The sequence below is a fragment of the Kogia breviceps genome, chromosome 1 (assembly GCF_026419965.1).
Source record: "Kogia breviceps isolate mKogBre1 chromosome 1, mKogBre1 haplotype 1, whole genome shotgun sequence".
NCBI classification, from domain to species: Eukaryota; Metazoa; Chordata; class Mammalia; order Artiodactyla; family Physeteridae; genus Kogia; species Kogia breviceps.
In genome coordinates, this window is record NC_081310.1 from 45,407,995 (window position 1) to 45,428,480 (window position 20,486).

General features: G+C 35.0%; 1 long non-coding RNA gene across 1 annotated transcript in view; it reads left to right on the top strand.

Moving 5' to 3' along the window:
- Window positions 1-20,486, top strand: part of LOC136793320 (uncharacterized) — a 226,911-nt gene that overhangs the window by 127,438 nt on the left and 78,987 nt on the right. Inside the window, exon 2 of the long non-coding RNA XR_010838531.1 lies at window positions 2,029-2,163. This is a non-coding gene — a long non-coding RNA (uncharacterized lncRNA). The remainder of the gene's footprint in view (window positions 1-2,028; window positions 2,164-20,486) is intronic.

The following is a 20,486-nucleotide window of genomic DNA, read 5'->3' on the forward strand; positions in this document are numbered from 1 at the left end:
TCCTTCCTTCCTTCCTCATGCCTTGTAATCTTTTGTTGAAAGATGTACATGTATCAAGTAACCAGTGTTGAAGTATAGAGGACACTGATGTGAGAATCTATGTTAATCTGGCTATAAGTTTGTGTTCAATGTTAGCTGGAGCTGTAGTTGCCAGAGACTTCAAATTCCTCTGCTGTCCTTATTATCTCTCCTCTTGATTTTTGGATGCCCTTCTTATTCTTCTGTGGAGAGAGTCTATATCTTGCAACTGTTTAAGCTATAAGCCACTGTACTCTGAATCTCCACTGGGACGGTGGTCAGATGTGGGGGAGAAGAAGAATTCTATGATCCTGTGACTAAATCTCAGTTTTTTTACTAAGCTTGTGGCTCTGATCTGTGGCTTTTACAAATGTTTTCCCAATGGTATAGTTTCTTTTACCCTTAAAATGAGACAGGAAGTGTAGAGGGGGTGAGAGTGGGAGAAATGTTCTTCCTCAGCTGGGATAAGGATTTGGTAAAGTCTTTTTCCCTGGAGGGTAGGTCTTCCTAATGGAGAATGCTCTGAGTGCATTTTACAATGATTTTTCTCCCATCCACAACCCTGCCAGAACCACAAATGTATTCTTGAATCTTTACTTTGAGAACATGGTGGGATGTATGAACATGTGGTGAACCCCTTAGACTGTGATCTCCAGAATTTCCTCACTCTCATGCTAGTCCACACTCTCAAACATTCATCAAAATTACTATTTAAGTGTTCCCATCAATTGCTCCAGCAGCTTCTGCTCTAGGTAAGTAGATCTTGGATGTCTCTCTGAATGAGCCTGCATGTCCAGGTTGTGGAGTGGCAGTTAGCCCTACACACTCAGCTCTCTTTTGATGCATTCAACAAAAGTCACTGATTTTCAGTTTATCAAGTGTTTTCTTGTCTTAAGGACAAGTGTGATAAATTCTCAACTTTTTACATGTTGGAGCTCAAACTGGAAGTGTTATTTTTATTACTATTATTATTCCAACTTTTACAATAATGTGGGCATATTGGTTTAAGAGAGATGATGTCAAAGCTGCTTATTTATATTTCTCAATGGTCAAATTGTTTTTTGCATTTAGTGTGATAAAAAGAAAAGATCAGGTCTTGACCATTTATTCTCCTATAAGCATTAATTTGAACCTGATTTATCTTAAGAATGACTACACACACAGAAAGAAAAAAATATATGGTTTTGCTTTGCTTCTTTGGAAGTCAACTATTTAGCAATCCCATCTCTTAAGAGTGTAGCTGGAAACCAGCAAATAAGCAAAATAGTCTTCTGAACAGTGAACCTAAATGTCGCAAAATGCAGGTGCTAAACTTCTTAAAGTATAACTTTATTATAAGCAAAACTATACGTAATGCATCACTATGAAGCACAATGATTTAATCATCAACTATGAATCCACCACCTGTCATAAAAGCTAGATAATTGCTAATACTTTCAAAGCTATCTCCCATCTGCAGGCCTGCTAATCTTCTGGAGTTAATTACTCTCCAAATTTTTGGACATATATATACTTTTCTTTGAAAATTTTTTCTTACATATATATCCCTAAACAACATAATCTTGAGCATTGTTTGGTTTTTAGTTTTAGTAAAATAAACTATCATTCTGTATGTAGTCTTCTGGACTTGCTTTTTTTAAAATTTAGTTTGTTATACATACTCTCTGTGTCTAGTGTCCTTCTCTGCAAAATGGAAGTAATAATACTTCACTATTTTACTGTATTTTTATAACAAATAAACAAGTTAATATTTGGAAATAACTTAGAACAGTTCCTGGCATATAGATCATGCTTTATATATTTGTTAAAGAAAATATATATTCATCCATTTTTACTGCTATATATATTTTACATACAGGTGTTTCCCCTTATGCATAGTTTTGATTTCCACAGTTTCAGTTACCTGTGGTCAACCACAGTCTGAAAATATTTAATGGAAAATTCCAGAAATATACAATTCATGTTTTAAATTGTTCGCCATCCTGAGGAGTGTGATGAAATCTTTTGCAGTCTTGCTTCATCCCACCAAGGATATTCAATCATTGACATTGTCTGCTCCTGACACCCAACCATCGAGATCATCAGGTCTCAGTGATCCAGGATCGCATGAAGAGGATGCTTCTCCTTTTGAGGTGTCATCAGAAGGTCAGTAGTAGCCAAATGCTACATTACGTTGCATATGTCATTCACCTCACTTTGTCTCATCACATAAGCATTTTATGATCTCACATCATCATCATCATCATCCTAAGAAGGATGAGAACAATATATTAAGATATATTGAGAGAGAGACCATATTCACATTACTTTTATTACAGTATATTAATTGTTCTATTTAAATATTAGTTACTGTTAATCCCCTACTGTGCCTAACTTATAAATTAAACTTTATCATAAGTATATATGTATAGAAAGAACATAGTTTATATAGGGTTCAGTATATCTGTGGCCTCAGGCATCCACCAAGGTCTTGGAACATATCCCCTGCAGATAAGTGTAGACAACTGTATAATTTATTAATCCATTCTCTGTTGATTGGCATTGGGTTGATATTCAGGTTTCTGTTGTTACAAATAATACTGATTTGAACATTTTTATTCATGTGCTGTCTTATACCTGTGTGAGTTTCTCTAGAGATTATGCCACCAGTAGAAATGCCATATCATAGAGCTTGAGCACATTCAGCTTCACAACATGGTTGCACACATTTACACCTCTATTAGTGGAAAATAAGAGGTCTTGCTGTTCACATCCTTGCTATCACTTGGTATTGTCAAACTTGTAGACTTTTGCACTCTAGATGGGGTAAAATATGGTTTATTTGTGTACATTTCCAGAATTTCTAATAACATTGAACATTTTTCAAATGTTTAATGTTCAGGTGTCTTCCACTATAAAATAACTCTTTACATTAGTATATACATATATATTATATATATGTATCATATATATTATATATATGCAGGATATATACATACATATATATATGCAGGATACTGCAAGATATTGTTGTACTTTGTATGTTTTCATACTAATCTTTTGTCAGTTAAATATGTTGTAATAAGCTCATGTTCTATGATTTGCCTTTATGCTTACTTTGTGATTTTTTTTTAAATAGAAGGTATTAATTGTAAAGTGATCAAGTCAGTATTTTTCATAGGCTTACTGCTCTTTGTGTCTTGTTTGGGAAACTCTTTTTAGCCCAAATTACAAATTTATTCTCCTATGTTCTAAAATGTTTAAAGTTTTGGGTTTCACATTGAAGTCTTTGTAAGTCATCTTATATATGGTATGAAGTATGGATCATATTTTTTCCTAGGTGAATATGCATGTATCCTAATATCCTTGAATCCCTGTATTGATTGACTCATTCAGTCTTTACACACTGATTTGCAGTGACACCTAAGTCATACATAAAGCTTTCATATTTGCATGGGTCTATTTGTGAGTTCTGTATTCTGTTCCTTTAGTTAAACTATCAATTTCAACACAAATACCACACCGATTTAATTACACAGCTTTTAAACACATCTTGATATTTATATTTTTCTCTTCTACAGGCATGTCCTAGCTATTCTTCAGTCTTTGGTCATCCATATAGATTTTGTTTTTTTAATTTTATTTATTCATTCATTTATTTTACAGTAGGTTCTTGTTGGTTGTCTATTTTAAATATAGCAGTGTGTATATGTCAATCCCAAACTCCCAATTTATCTCTCCCCCTCAACTTTTCCTCCTGATAACCATAAGTTCATTCTCTAAGTCTGTAAGTCTGTATCTGTTTTGTAAATAAGTTCATTTATACCTTTTTTTAAGATTCCACATATAAACGTTATCATATGATATTTGCCTTTCTCTTCTACTTAGTAGGATAATCTCCAGGTCCATCCACATTGCTGCAAATGACACTATTTCATTCTTTTTAATGGCTGAGTAATATCCCACTATATGCATTTACCACATCATCTTTATCCATTCATTTGTCGATAAACATTTAAGTTGCTTCCATGTGTTGGCTATTGTAAACAGTGCTGCCAAGAACACTGGGTGCATATATCCTTTTGAACCATTTTAGAATAGACTTTCTAAGAACTTGAATATTTTATTGGAATTATATTGAATATAAAGATTAATTTGGGGAGAATTGATGTCTTATTATATTGAGACTCCTATTTATGAGCATGCATACACACACACACATATATATACACACATTTATTTAGGTCTTTTAAAATATCTTTCAATAAAGTTTAAAAATTTTTTTCCATAAATATTTCACAAATCCTTGATAGGCACTTTTTTTGCTAGTGTTGAGTATCTTTAAAAGATTTAAAAAACACAATTGTTGCTGCTGTATAGAAATCAATTTTTTAGATATTAATGAGACATTTGGCAGATTTGTTAAACTTTTCAAAACACTCTAACCATTTGTCTATAACTTATCATGGATTTCTTTGTAGATAGCCATATTATCTGTGAAATGTTTGTTTTGCTCCTTTTCCAATCTTTATATTTTTACCCTCATTTTATTGCACTGGCTCGAACATTCAGTAGAATATTAAACAGTCAGGTATAGTTGCATCTTTTTCCTGGTTTATAATAAAATTCTTCCAACCTGTTTATGACATCATATTTTATGCACTTCTGGGTTAATTTTTTCCAATATTTTGTGGAAATATTTTAACTACTGATTTAATTTCCTTAAAGGATATAAACCTTGTAGGGTAGATTTTCATGTTATATTTTCCATGATTTTGCTCAATTCAGCTAATTTTTCAAATTTTAATTCTATTTTTTTGTTATTAAGTTACTCATTCAACTTTCTTTTTTAAAATTCAAGTATAGTTGATTTATTGGGTTGACCAAATATTCGTTTGGGTTTTTCTGTAAGATGTTACTGAAAAACCCGAATGAACTTTTTGGCCAGCCCAATACAATATTGTATAACTTTCAGGTGTCCAGCAGTGATTTGGTTATATATATATATATTCTTTTTATTAAATTCTTTTTTATTATAGGTTTTTACAAGATATCAAATATAGTTCCCTGTTCCTTACAGTAAATCCTTGTTGTTTATTTTATATATAGTAGTATCTGTTAATCCAGTACTCCTAATTTACCCTCTCCCCTTCCCTTTTGATAACCGTAACTCTGTTTTCTATGTCTGAGCCTATTTTCCGTTTTGTAAATAAGTTCATTTCTACCATATTTTAGATTCCACATATAAGTGATATCATAAAATATTTGTCTTTCTCTGACTTACTTAGTATGATAATCTCTAGATTCATTCATGTTGCTGCAAATTCTTTTTTATGGCTGAATAATATTCCATTGTATATATATACCACTTCTTCCTTATCCTTTCATTTGTTGATGGACACTTAGGTTGCTTCCATATCTTGGTTATTGTAGATAGTGCTGCTATGAACATGTGGGTACATGTATCTTTTAGACTTAGAGTTTTTGTCTTTTCTGGATATATACCCAGAAGTGAGATTGCTAAATCATATGGTAACTCTATTTTTAATTTTTTAAGGAACCTCCATACTGTTCTCCATAGTAGATGCACCAATTTACATCCCCACCAACTGTGTAGGAGGGTTCCCTTTTCTCTTCACCCTCTCCTGAATTTTGATGAAGGCCATTCTGACTGGTGTGAAGTGACATCTCATTATAGTTTTAATTTGCATTTCTCTAATAATCAGTGACGTTAAACATCTTTCATGTGCCTGTTGACCATCTGCACGTCTTCTTTGGAGAAATACATATTTAGATCTTCTGCCCATTTTTTGATTGGGTTGCTTGTTTTTTGATATTGGCTTGTTTGTATATTTTGAAAATTAAGCCCTTATTGGTTGCTACATTTGCAAATATTTTCTGCCAGTCTATAGGCTGTCCTTTTAGGGTTTTTTTTATGGTTTCCTTTGCTGTGCAAAAGCTTATAAGTTTGATTAGGTCCCATTTGTTTATTTCTGCTTTTATTTCTTTTGCCTTGGGAGACTCACCTAAGAAAATATTGCTGTGATTTATGTCAGAGAATGTTCTGTCTCTGTTCTCTTCTAGGAGTTTTATGGTGTCATGTCTTACAGTTAAGTTTTTAAGCCACTTTGAGTTTATTTTTGTGTATGGTGTGAGGGAGTTTTCTAACTTTATTGATTTACATGCAGCTGTCCAGCTTTCCCAACACCACTTGCTGAAGAGATTGTCTTTAAAAAAGAGATCATTTCTTCTCCATTGTATATTCTTGCCTCCCTTGTTAAAGGTTAATTGACCATGGCTGTGTAGGTTTTTTTCTGGGCTCTCTATTTTGTTCCATTGATCTATATGTCTGTTTTTGTGCCAATACCATGCTGTTTTGATGACTATAGCTTTGTAGTGTTTTCTGAAGTCTGGAGGGTTATGCCTCCAGCTTTGTTCTTTTTCCCTCAGGATTGCTTTGGCAATTCTGGGTCTTTTGTGGTTCCATATAAACTTTTAAAATTGTTTGTTCTAGTTCTATAAAAAATGTCATGAGTAATTTGATAGGGATCACATTAAATCTGTAGATTGCTTTGGGTGGTATGGCCATTTTAACTATATTAATACTTCCAATCCAGAAGCATGGATATCTTTTCATTTCCTTGAATCATCTTTGGTTTTCTTTACAATGTTTTATAGTCCTTAGCATAGAAGTGTTTCACCTCCTTGGTTAGATTTATTCCTAGACATTTTTGGGGTGCAATTTAATTTATTTATTTATTTATTTATTTTGCGGTACACGGGCTTCTCACTGTTGTGGCCTCCTGTGTTGCGGAGCACAGGCTCTGGACGTGCAGGCTCAGCAGCCATGGTTCACGGGTCCAGCCGCTCCGCGGCATGTGGGATCCTCCCAGACTGGGGCATGAACCTGCGTCCCCTGCATCGGAAGGCAGACTCCCAACCACTGCACCACCAGGGAAGCCCTGGTGCAATTTTAAATGGGATTGATTTTTTTTTACTTTCTCTTTCTGATATTTCATTGTTAGTGTAAAGAAATGCAGCAGTTCTAATAGTTTTTGTGTGGAGACTTTAGGGTTTTCTATATATAGTATCAGGTCATCTGAATATAATGAAAATTTTATGTCTTCCCTTCTGATTTGGATACGTTCTTGTCTGATTGCTGTGGCTAGGACTTCCAGTACTATGTTGAATAGAAGTGCTGAGAGTGAGCATCCTTGTCTTTTTCCAGATTTTAGCTTTTCACCATTGAGTATTCCCACGGGTTTGTCAGAAATGGCTTTTTATTATTTTGAGATATGTTCCTTCTATACACACTCTGGTGAGAAGTTTTATCATGAATAGATATTGAATTTTATCAAATGCTTTTTCTGCATCTGTTGAGAGGATCGTGTCATTTTTGCCATTGTTGACATGGTGTATCACATTGATTGATTTGTGTATGTTGAACCATTCTTGTGATCCTGGAATGACTCCAACTTGATCATGGTGCATGATCCTTCTTATGTGTTGTTGGATTTGGTTTGCTAATATTTTGTTGAGTATTTTTGCATTGATATTAATAAAAAATATTGGCCTGTAATTTTCTTTTTTGGCAGTGTCTTTGTTTGGTTTTGGTATCAGGGTGATGGTGGCTTCCTAGAATGACTTTGGGAGTGTTTGCTCCTCTTCAGTCTTTTGGAAGAGTTTGAATGGATGGGTATAAGTTCTTCTTTGTATGTTTGGTAGTATTCCGCAGTGAAGCCATTCAGTCCTGGACTTTTGTTTGCAGGGAGTTGTGTGTTTTTTTTTAACTACAGATTCTGTTTCACATCTAGTGATACATCTGTTCAAATTATCTGCTTCATCCTAATTCATCCTAATTTTGGCAGGCTGTGTGTTTCTATAAACTTGTTCATTTCTTCTAGGTTGTCCATTTGGTGGCATATAACTGTTCATCATATTTTCTTATGGTATTTCATATTTCTGTGGTATTGGTTTTTATTTCTCCTCTTTCATTTCTTATTTTGTTTGTTTGGGTCCTCTCTCTTCTCAGTGAGCCTGGCCAGAGGTTTCTCAGTTTTCTTTATCCTTTCTGAAAACCAGCTCTTGGTTTTTATTTTTTTCTATTGTTTTTTAATCTCTATTAAAAAAAATTTTCTGACCTTATTACTTCCTCCCTTCTACTGCCTTTAGGTTTTGTTTGTTCTTCTTCTTCTAATTCTTCTAGGTGGTAGGTTAGGTTGTTTATTTGGAATTTTTCTTATTTTTTGATCAAGGCCTGTATCACTATGAACTTACCTGTTAGAATTGCTTTTGCTGCATCCCATAGATTTTGTAAGGTTGTGTTTTCATTGTCATTTGTCTTGAGGTTATTTTTAAATTTTCTGTTCAATTTCATTGTTGACCCATTGGTTTTTTAGTAGCATGTGTTTAGTCTCCATGTAATCATTTTACCTCTTTTCTCTTTCTGTGCTTGATTTCTAGTTTCATGCCGTTGTGGTCAGAAAAGATACTTAATATAATTTCTATCATATTGAATTTGTTGAGACTTGTTTTGTGTCCTAGTATGCGGTCTATTACAGCAAATGTTCCATGTGTACTAGAAAAGAAAGTGTATTCTTTTTGGTTTTGTTTTGACTGTGGTGTCCTGTAAATATCAATTAGATCTAAATGTTCTATTGTTTCATTTAGGACCTCTGCTGCCTCACTGATTTTCTGTCTGGAACATCTGTCCATTGATGCCAGTGGGGTGTTAAAGTCTCCTAATATTTTTGTATTCCTGTCAATTTCTCCCTTTACGTCTGTTAGTATTTATTTTATGTATTTAGATGCTCCTGTATGGGGTGCATATATGTTAAGAGTGTGATACTCTCTTCTTGTATTGATTCTTTTATCATTATGTAGTGTCCTTCTTTGTCTTTCTTTATGGTCTTTGTTTTAATGTCTATTTTTATGAGTATTGCAACCCCACTTTCTTATCATTTCCACTTGTATGAAACATCTTTTTCCATCCCCTCGCTTTCAATCTATGTGTGTCCTTTGCCCTAATGTGGGTTGCTTGCAGGCAGCATATTGTTTGTTCTTGTTTTGTTATCCAATTTGCCAATCTCTGTCTTTTGATCAGAGCACTAGTCTATTGATATTTAAAGTAATTATTGATAGTATTATTTATTGCCATTTTTAAACCTTGTTTTCCAGTTGATTTTGTAATTCTTTTTTCTTTTTGTTTTTCCTTTTGTGGTTTGATGGCTTTCTGTTGTATTATACTTGTTTCTCTTTTTTCTCTTTGGTTTTTGTGATCTGTTGTATGTTTTTGATTTGCTGTTACCCTAGTTTTCAAGTATGTTATCCCATTACTATATCCACTTGCTTTAGACTGGTAGTCATATAAGCTCAAACACATTCTAAAAGATATAAATTTTCTTACTCCCCTCCTCCACATTTTGTGATTTTGATGTCCCATTTTATATCTTTTATGTTTATCCTTTCTCTATTCATTTTAGTTATAATTGCTTTCACAGAGTTTTTTAAAATTGTTTTTTAATCTATGTAATGACTTATTTAAGTGATCTTCAATCCCTTTATATAGTTACCTTTCCTATTGTGGTTTTCCATATCCTATAGATTCTTTTCTATTTGGAGAAGACCTTTCAATACTTCTTTTAGGATAGGTTTGGTATTGCTGTATTCTTTTACTTTTTGCTTGTCTGAGGACAAGAAATAAGTGGCAAACTAAATAATGTAGAAGATCGAATAAGTGATCTGGAAGATAGAATAACAGAACTCACCCAATAAGAACAGCAAAAAGCAGACAAATAAAAAAAAAAAAAAAAGAAAGCAACATATTGTGGTTTTCCATATCCTATAGATTCTTTTCTATTTGGAGAAGACCTTTCAATACTTCTTCAGGATAGGTTTGGTATTGCTGTATTCCTTTACTTTTTGCTTGTCTGAGGAATTCTTTTTGTCTCCTTCCATTGTAAGTGGTAATCGTGCTGGATAGACTATCTTAGGTTGCAGGTTTTTCCCTTTCAGGTCTTTGAATATATCTTGTCACTCTCTTCTGGCCTGCAAAGTTTGTGTAGAGAAATCAGCTGATAGCCTAATAGAGGTTTCCTTGTAACTGACTCTTCTCTCATGCTGCTTTTAGAGTCCTCTATCTTTAAATTTTGCCATTTTGATTATGATATGTCTTGGAGTAGATCTGTTTAGGTTCATCTTGTTTGGGATTCCCTGTGCTTCCTGTACTTATATGTGTGTTTCCTTCTTTAGGTTTGGGGAGATTTCAGACATAATTTCTTCAAATACATTTTCAACCCTTCTTTCACTTTCTTCTCCTTCTGGAATTCCTATTATGTGTAGATTAGCATGCTTTATATTATCCCATAGATCTCATATGTTGCTTTCTTTTCTTTTTCTCTTTTTTTTTTCATTTGTCTGCTTTCTGCTGTTCTTATTGGGTGAGTTCTGTTATTCTATCTTCCAGATCACTTATTCAGTCTTACATTATTTAGTTTGCCACTTATTTGTTTAGCTTGGTTTTCATGTTGGCAATTGAGTTGCCTAATTTTTTTTGGTTCCTGTTTATGGTTTCTAGTTCTTCATTGCAGTGACCTGCATTTCTATGGAGGGTCTCTCTTAATTCCTTCAGCATATTTTTAACTCCCCCATTTTAATTAATTTTTATTGGAGTATAGTTATTTTACAATGTTGTGTTAGTTTTTGCTGTACAACAAAGTGAATCAGCTATACATATACATATAACTCCTGTTTTTTGGATTTCCTTCCCATTTAGGACACCACAGAGCACTGAGTAGAGTTCCTTGTATTGTGCAGTAAGTTCTCAGTAGGTTCTCATTGTAGTAGGTAGTAGGTCCATCCACCTCACTACAAATAACTCAATTTCGTTTCTTTTTATGGCTGAGTAATATTCCATTGTACATATGTACCACATCTCCTTTATCCATTCTTCTGTTGATGGACATTTAGGTTGCTTCCCTGTCCTGGCTATTGTAAATAGTACTGCAATGAAAATTGGGATGCATATATCTTTTTGAATTATGTTTTTCTCTAGGCATATGCCCGGGAGTGGGCTTGCTGGGTCATATGGTAGAACTCTGCATCTGGTAGACTTGAGAGGTCTGTTTCACTGTTTGTTCTTTCAGGGGATTTTTCTTGTTCTTTTAATTGGGAGTAGTTCCTCTCCTTTTTCATTTTATTTATATTTCTCTGACTCTATGAATTTAGGAGAAACAGTTATCTATTGTGGTCTTGAAGGGCTGTTTTTATGTGGAAGCAACCCTGTGTACACTGTATGAGTCCAATATTCTTGTTGTGAGGGCTGTTATTTAGTATAGATGCTTGCCATATATTTTCTCAGTATGTGTTGGCTCTTGTCCCATTGATAGGGGGTGTGTTTGGTGTTGTGGTGACCAGAGCCTGGACTGAGTGTTGGGCAGGGTCTCCTCTTTGCTCTGTGGTTGTTGCAACCCTTTTGAGGGCAGATCCTGCTCCCCTGTTGTTGGAGTAGGAGCCCCCAGATCTGGTTCTGAGCTGTGGTGTGATGTAGGCAGGACTGGAGTGCTCCCTCTGGGGAAGGGGTCACTGTATGTTCTTCCACAGGAACTGTCTGCCAGGATGTGTGACTCTGGGATGCTGCCTGCCACCTGGTATGCATCCACAAAGATCACTGTTGCTGGCACTGCCCTTGGGGGCTGCCTCCATCATGGGAGCACTGGTAATCAGCTCAGAGGACCCTTAGGCATGCATGTGCACTCACACAACCAGTGATGTGAAAACCCACTGAAGCTGTGTCCCTGAATCTTCATTGGGAGCCAGAAAGTCACCCCACTTCCATATGAGTGCATCCACAAAATTTGCAGAACCTATGGTGGCTGGAGCCTTGCCTACTGTGAGCACTCTGATAATGAGGCTGTTCTGGTGGACCCATGCCCCTCACTTCCTGTCTTGAAAATGGGGCTCCTATGGCAGACCCATACTCTGTCCTGCACACACCTCCATTTGCAGCCCAGGCCATACTTCAGGCCCTTGGGGCTGTCTCTGCACAGCCAAACTGAGTCCTCTCCCTGGGTCTGCCCACTGAAGCCAGAAGGTCAGCACCCAGTCACTGTGCACACCAGTAGGTGTGCATTTCAGGCTGGGCAGGGAGGTAACATGGCAAGGATCATCTATGCTGGTCTCTCTTTACCCTGTAGGGCTACAGACCAGCTCCTTCACTCTGCTCTCGAGCCTCTGAAGCTCCCTGTCTGTGCCTGTGGACCTTCCAGCCAGGGAAGGGGGTGCCCAGGGTGAGGGAACATTTCCTCTTTCACAGATCCCTCCCAGGGGCACAGGTCCCATCCCAATTCCTCTTTTTCTCCTTTTTCCTTTCCTCCTATCCAGTTATGTGGGGATTTTTCCTGCTCTGTTTATATAAAGTCTTCTGCAAGCTTTCAGTAGGTATTCTGTGAGAACTGTTCTACATGTAGATGTATTTTTTATGTATTTGTGTGAGGTGAGCTCCACATCCCTCTACTCTGCCTTCTTGATCCCTTCTCATACCACTTTCTTATTGCTTTTAATGTCTGCTTTTTCTATAGTTATCCTCCACCTTCCATCCTAATATTATTTTTCTTTATCAATCTCACCAGAAGTTTGTCTTTTTAATAGTCTTTTCAAAGAACCATCATTTCCATTTATTCTTGTTTTCTGATAATTAATATTTGTTTCTATCTTTTTCTCCTTTCTTCTAAGTATTCTGTAATGTTTTTCCTGTTATTACTATTATTTTTGACAGAAAATATTTATTTTGATTTACCTAAATTTGTATTTATTTCTTTTCTCACCACTACTTCTTTTCTTTTTATTGAACTATAGTTGATGTAAAATATCATATAAGTTACATGTGTACAATATAATGATTCACAATTTTTAAGATTATACTCCATTTATAGCTATTATAAAATATTGGCTATATCCCCCACATTGTACAATATATCCTTGTTGCTTATTTTATACATAATGTTTTGTACCTATTAATCCCCTACCCATGTATTGTCCCTCCCACTACCCTCTCCCCAGTGGTAACCACTAGTTTGTTTTCTGTATCTGTGAGTCTGCTTCTTTTTTGTTATATTCACTAGTTTGTTAATTTTTTAGATTCACATATAAGTGATCTCATACAGTATTTGCCTTCCTCTGACATATTTCACCTAGCATAATACACTCCAATTCCATCCATGTTGCCACAAATGGAAAAATTTTATTCTTTTGTTTTCTTTTCTTAAAAGTTTTTTAATTTTATACTGGAACATAGTTGATTAACAATATTGTGTTAGGAGGGCTTCCCTGGTGGTGCAGTTGTTGAGAATCTGCCTGCTAATGCAGGGGACATGGGTTCGAGCCCTGGTCTGGGAGGATCCCACATGCCATGGAACAACTAGGTCTGTGAGCCACAACTACTGAGCCTGCGCATCTGGAGCCTGTGCTCCACAACAGGAGAGGCCACGATAGTGAGAGGCCCATGCACCGCAATGAAGAGTGGCCTCCGCTTGCCACAACTAGAGAAAGCCCTCATACAGAAATGAAGACCCAACATAGCAAAAATAAATAAATTAATTAATAAACTCCTACCCCCAACACCTTCTAAAAAAAAAAGAAACCCATACTCATGGCAGATCATCTCAAAATATAAATACAAAATTAAATTGTTAAAAAAAATATTGTGTTAGTTTCAGGTGTACAGCAAAGTGATTCAGTTATACATATACATGTATCTATTCTTTTTCAAATTCTTTTCCCATTTAGGTTATTACAGAATACTGAGCAGAGTTCCCTGTGCTATGTGGTAGGTCCTTATTGATTATCTATTTAAAATATAGCACTGTGTACACGTCAATCCCAAACTCCCAGTTTATCCCTTCCTCTACCCTTCCCTCCTTGTACCAGTAATTTTGTTCTCCAAGTCTGTGGGTCTGTTTCTGTTTTGTAAATAAGTTCATTTGCATATTTTTTTAGATTCTGAATATAAGCGATATCATATGATATTTGTCTTTCTCTGTCTGACATACTTCACTTAGTATCATAATCTCCAGGTCCATCCATGTTGCCGTGAACGGCATTATTTCATTGCTTTTAATGGCTGTGAAATATTCCATTGTAAATATGTACCACATCTTCTTTATTCATTCATCTGTCAAAGGACATTTAGGTTGCTTCCATATCTTGGCTATTATGATGCAATGAACATTGCAGTGCATGTATACTTCAAACAAAGTTTTTCTCCAGATGTATCCCCAGGAGTGGGATTGCTGGGTCATATGGTAGTTCTGTTTTTAGATTTTTTGAGGAACCTCCATACTGTTCACCATAGTGGCTGTACCAATTTACATTCCCACCAGCAGTGTAGGAGAGTTCCCTTTTCTGTTCACCCTCTCCAGGATGTATTGTTTGCAGGTTTAAAAAATTTTTTTATTATGGCCATTCTGGTGTGAGGCAATATCTCATTGTAGTTTTGATTTGCATTTCTCTAATAACTAGTGATGTTGCACATTTTTTCCTGTGCCTTTTGGCTATCTGGATGTCTTCTTTGGAGAAATGTCTATTTAGGTCTCCTGCTCATTTTTGATTGGGTTGTTTGTTTTTATGGTATTGAGCCACATGAGCTGTTTGTACATTTTGGAGACTAAACCTTTGTCAGTTGCATCATTTGTAAATATTTTCTCCCATTCAGTGGGTTGTCTTTTCGTTTTGTTTATAGTTTCCTTTGCTGTACAGAAGCTTTTGAGTTTAATTAGGTCTCATTTGTTTATTTTTGTTTCCATTACTCTGGGAGATGGGTCAAAAAATATATTGCTGCAATTTATGTCAGAGAGTGTTCTGCCTATGTTTTCTTCTAAGCTTTTATAGTGTTTGGTCTTATATGTAGGTCTTTAATCCATTCTGAGTTTATTTTTGTGTGTTGTGTTAAAGAGTGATCTCATTTCATTTTTTTACATGTAGCTGTCCAATTTTCCCACCACCATTTATTGAAGAGACTATCTTTCCTCCAACGTATAGCCTTCCCTCTTTTGTCATAGATTAATTGACCATAGGTAAGTGTGTTCATTTCTGGGCTTTCTATCCTGTTCCACTGATCTGTATTTTTGTTTTTGTGCCAGAACCACACTGTTTGGATGACTGTAGCTTTGTCATGTAGTTTGAAGCCAGGGAGCCTGGTTCCTCCAGCTTTGTTTTTCTTTCTCAATATTGCTTTGGCTATTTGGGTCTTTTGTGTCTCCATGCGAATTAAAAATGTTTTTGTTGTAGTTCTGTGAAAAATTCTATTGGTAATTTGATAGGGATGGCATTGAATCTGTAGATTGCTTTGGGTACTATAGTCCTTTTGACAAAATTGATTCTGCCTACACAAGAACATGGTATACCTTTCTGTCTGTTTGTGTCATCTTCAATTTCTTTTATCAGTATCTTATAGTTGTTGGAGTACAGGTCTTTTGTTTCCTTAAGTAGATTTATTCCTAGGTATTCTATTCTTTTTGATGTTATGGTAAATGGAATTGTTTCTTTAATTTCTCTTTCTGATCTTTTATTGTTAGTGTACAGATATGCAACAGATTTCTGTGTATTAATTTTGTATCCTGTCACTTTACCAAATTCATGGATGAGCTCTAATAGTTTTCTTTAGGATTTGCTGTGTATAGTATCATGTCATCTGCAAACAGTGACAGTTTTACTTCTTTTCCAATTTGGATTCTTTTTTATTTCTTTTTCTTCTCTTATTGCCATGGCTAGGACTTCCAAAACTATGCTGAATGAAAGTGGCAAGAATGGACATACTTGTCTTGTTCCTGATCTTAAATGAAATTCTTTCAGTTTTTCACCATTGAGTATGATGTTAGCTGTAGGTTTGCCAGATATGGCCTTTATTATGTTTTATTCTTTTTTATGGCTGAGTAATATTCAACTGTATATATATATAGAGAGATAGATATATACATACATGCACCACATCTTCTGTATCCATTCAGCTCTTGCTGGACACGTGGTTTGCTTCCATGTTTTAGAAATTGTTTTTTTAATGTATACCTAGGAGTCGAATTGTTGGCTCATATCATCATCTCAGTAGATGCAGAAAAAAATTTAGTGAAAATTCAACATCCATTTATGACAAAAACTCACCACTACTTCTTATGTCTTAGACCTTCTCACTGAGACCATTTTCTTATTCTTTTTTTGGGGGGTGGGGGCTGTGCTGCATGGCTTGTGGGGTCTCAGTTCCCCAACCAGGGATTGAACCTGGTCTGTGGCAGTGAAAACCTGGAATCCTACCTAACCACTGGGCCACCAAGGAACTCCCCCATTTCCTTACTCTTAATGTATATACTTTGGAAGTCTCTTTAAGGAAAGCTTTCTAGTGGTAAGCTTTCTTAGGTTTTGTTTACCTGAGAGTGTCTACATTTTTTCTCAGAAATTCAGATATTCCATGTCTTCTAGCTTCAAGTATAGCTCTGCTTTCAGTATAACTTTCATTCTTTTGTAAGTGATCTGTCTTTTCTCCCTTGATTCTTTTAGGACCTACTTTTGTGTTTGGTGTTAATCTATTTTACTACCATATCTTTGGTTGGCCAAAAAGTTCGTTTGGGTTTTTCCAAAAGATGTTATGGAAAAACCCATACAAACTTTTTGGCTAACTCAATATTTACATGAGGTATTCTTCATATTTATCTTGCTTGTATATGCTTTTCTTCCTTTATCTCTGGATTCTCTCTGTTCATAATTTTTAGAAAAGTATCAGTCACCATTTTTTCAGATATTTCCTCCTACTATATTCACTGAGATTTTCATGACAGGTTACACTTTTTTATTGTATTCTCCTTGCTTTTTATTTTCTCCTTCACAAATTTCTTTGTTCTTGTCTTTCTGCTGACTTTTCAGTAAGTCTCTCATCTATAATCAGTCTACCCAGTGTGTTTTCAACTTCAATGATTATATGATTTTTTTGTTTCACTTCTAAAAATTCGATTTATTTCATTTTGTACATTTTCCTGTAATTTTGATTGGATTTTGTTCCATGTTTATTTTTATTCTATCTTTTAAAAAAAATCTCATTTGTACTTATTTTATATTTCTAATCAGATAATTCTAGTACCTGAAGTTCTTGAGGTTTTAAATTCTTTGTTTTCTTCCCTCTCTAGATTGTTTTATAATCCTAGCAACTTGTTTCCATGTGTGTTTGGTGACTTTATAAAAACTTTGAACACATACTTGACTTAGTTTAATTTGTTTTATTCCAAGGGCCTAAGTTTTTTTTATTTTTAATGTTAAATGTAAATGGCTTATTTTATTTATTTATTTTTAATGTCTTAATTGGAGTATAATTGCTTTACAATGGTGTGTCAGTTTCTGCTTTATAACAAAGCAAATCAGCTATACATATACGTATATCCCAATATCTCCTCCCTCTTGTTTCTCCCTCCCACCCTCCCTATCACACCTCTCAGGTGGTCAGAAAGCACTGAGCTGATCTCCCTGTGCTATGTGGCTGCCTCGCACTAGCTATCTATTTTATATTTAGTAGAGAATATATGTCCATGTCACTCTCTCTCTTCATCCCAGCTTACCCTTCTCCCTCACCGTGTCCTCAAGCCCAATCTCAATGTCTGTGTCTTTATTCTTGTCCTGCCCCTAGGTTCTTTAGAACCTTTATTATTATTTTTTAGATTCCATATATATGTTAGTATATGGTATTTGTTTTTCTCTTTCTGACATCCTTCACTCTGTATGACAGACTCTAGGTCTATCCACCTCATTACAAATAACTCAATTTCGTTTCTTTCTATTGCTGAGTAATATTCCATCGTATATATGTGCCACATTTTCTTTATCCATTCATCTGTCGATGGACACTTAGGTTGCTTCCATGTCCTGGGTATTGTAAATAGAGCTTCAATGAACATTGTGGTACATGACTCTTTTTGAATTACAGTTTTCTCAGGGTATATGCCCAGTAGTGGGATTGCTGGGTCGTATGGTAGTTCTATTTTTAGTTGTTTAAGGAATTTCCATACTGTTCTCCATAGTGGCTGTATCAATTTACATTCCCACCAACAGTGTAAGAGGGTTTCCTTTTCTCCACACCCTCTCCAGCATTTATTGTTTGTAGATTTTTTGATGATGGCCATTCTGACTGGTGTGAGGTGATACCACATTGTAGTTTTAATTTGCATTTCTCTAATGATTAGTGATGTTGAGCATTCTTTCATGTGTTTGTTGGCAATCTGTATATCTTCTTTGGAGAAATGTCTATTTAGATCTTCTGCCTATTTTTGGATTGGGTTGGTTGTTTATTTTCATATTGAGCTGCATGAGCTGTTTGTATATTTTGGAAATCAATCCTTTGTCAGTTGCTTCATTTGCAAATATTTTCTCCCATTCTGAGGGCTGCCTTTTCGTCTTGTTTATGTTTTCCTTTGCTGTGCAAAAGCTTGTAAGTTTCATTAGGTCCCATTTATTTTTTTAAATTTCCATTTCTCTAGGAATTGTGTCAAAAAGGATCTTGCTGTGGTTTATGTCATAGAGTGTTCTGCCTATGTTTGCCTCTATGAATTTAAAAATGTTTGGCCTTACATTTAGGTCTTTAATCCATTTTGAATTTATTTTTGTGTATGGTGTTAGGGAGTGTTGTAATTTCATTCTTATACCTGTAGCTGTCCAATTTTCCCAGCACCACTTATTGAAGAGGCTGTCTTTTTTTTTTAACAGAAAATATCTATATTTTCCAAAACAAGGAAATTATGTGAGAAGAGTGGCATTGTTTTACATTAAGTTCTTTTTACATAAATTTATATCACATTTTTTATTCAAACAGAAAGTCACAAAAATTATAAACATCCTCATAAGTTGACTCAGTCCCATGTAATTAATTTTATTTTCATCTTGATCTTTTGTTAGCAATTTTATGAATTCATCAGTTTTCCATTAGAGTTCTGAAAATGCTTATTCATTCAGTTCAGCAGTGTAGTCACTTACCAGAAACCTGTACTTGTCAGAATCTTTTCCATGAATTCCTTGAAGATGAAACAGTTTTATAGGAACATTTTTGCAAAAACATCAGGGTATACCCAGAACTGTCTGCAAATGACAAAAGACTTAAAAATGACCACAGTTAAAGATTTGATGAAAGTTCATAATAATGCAATTGACAAGGAAATTTAGTTACTTCTGAGATATACATTTTAAAGTAATAACTAGAATTATGACTTCTAACATTATACCAGAACATATAAGATTCTTAGGAATTTCATGTAATGTCTGAAACATTTATATTAACATATTTCCATACAAATTACCCAAAGAAAGTTTAGTATTAGTGGGGTTTTTTGAATATTATTTTATTTATTTTTTACACAGCAGGTTCTTATTAGTCATCACTTTTATACACATCAGTGTATATATGTCAATCCCAATCACCCAATTCAGCACACCATTATCCCCACTTCCTCACGGCTTCCCCTGCTTGGTGTCCATATATTTGTTCTCTAAATCTGTGTCTCAACTTCTGCCCTGCAAACCAGTTCATCTGTACCATTTTTCTAGGTTCCACATATATGTGTTACTATACAATATTTGTTTTTGTCTTTCTGACTTACATCACTCTTTATGACAGTCTCTACATCCATCCATGTCTCAACAAATGACTCAACTTCATTCCATTTTAGGGCTGAGTAATATTCCATTGTATATATGTACCACATCTTCTTTATCCATTCATCTGTTGATGGGAATTTAGGTTGCTTCCATGACCTGGCTATTGTAAATAGTGCTGCAATGAACATTGGGGTGCATGGGTCTTTTTGAATTATGGCTTTCTCTGGGTATATGCCCAGACATGGGAATGCTGGATCACATGGTAATTCTATTTTTAGTTTTTTAAGGAACCTCCATACTGTTCTCCATAGTGGCTGTATCAATTTACATTCCCACCAACAGTGCAAGAGGGTACCCTTTTCTCCACACCCTCTCCAGCATTTGTTGTTTGTAGATTTTCTGATGATGCCCATTCTAACTGGTGTGTGGTGATACCTCATTGTAATTTTGATTTGCATTTCTCTAATAATTAGTGATGTTGAGCAGCTTTTCATGTGCTTCCTGGCCATCTGTATGTCTTCTTTGGAGAAATGTCTATTTAGGTCTTCAGCCCATTTTTGGATTGGGTTGTTTCTTTAATATTGAGCTGCATGAGCTATTTATATATTTTGGAAATTAATCCTTTGTGGCTTCATTTGCAAATATTTTCTCCCATTCTGAGGGGTGTCTTTTTGTCTTGTTTATGGTTTCCTTTGCTGTGCAAAAGCTTTCAAGTTTCATTAGGTCCCATTTGTTTATTTTTGTTTTTATTTTCATTACTCTAGGAGGTGGATCAAAAAGAAATCTTGCTGTGAATTATGTCAAAGAGAGTTTTTCCTATATTTTCCTCTAAGAGTTTTATAGTATTCAGTCTTAAATTTAGGTGT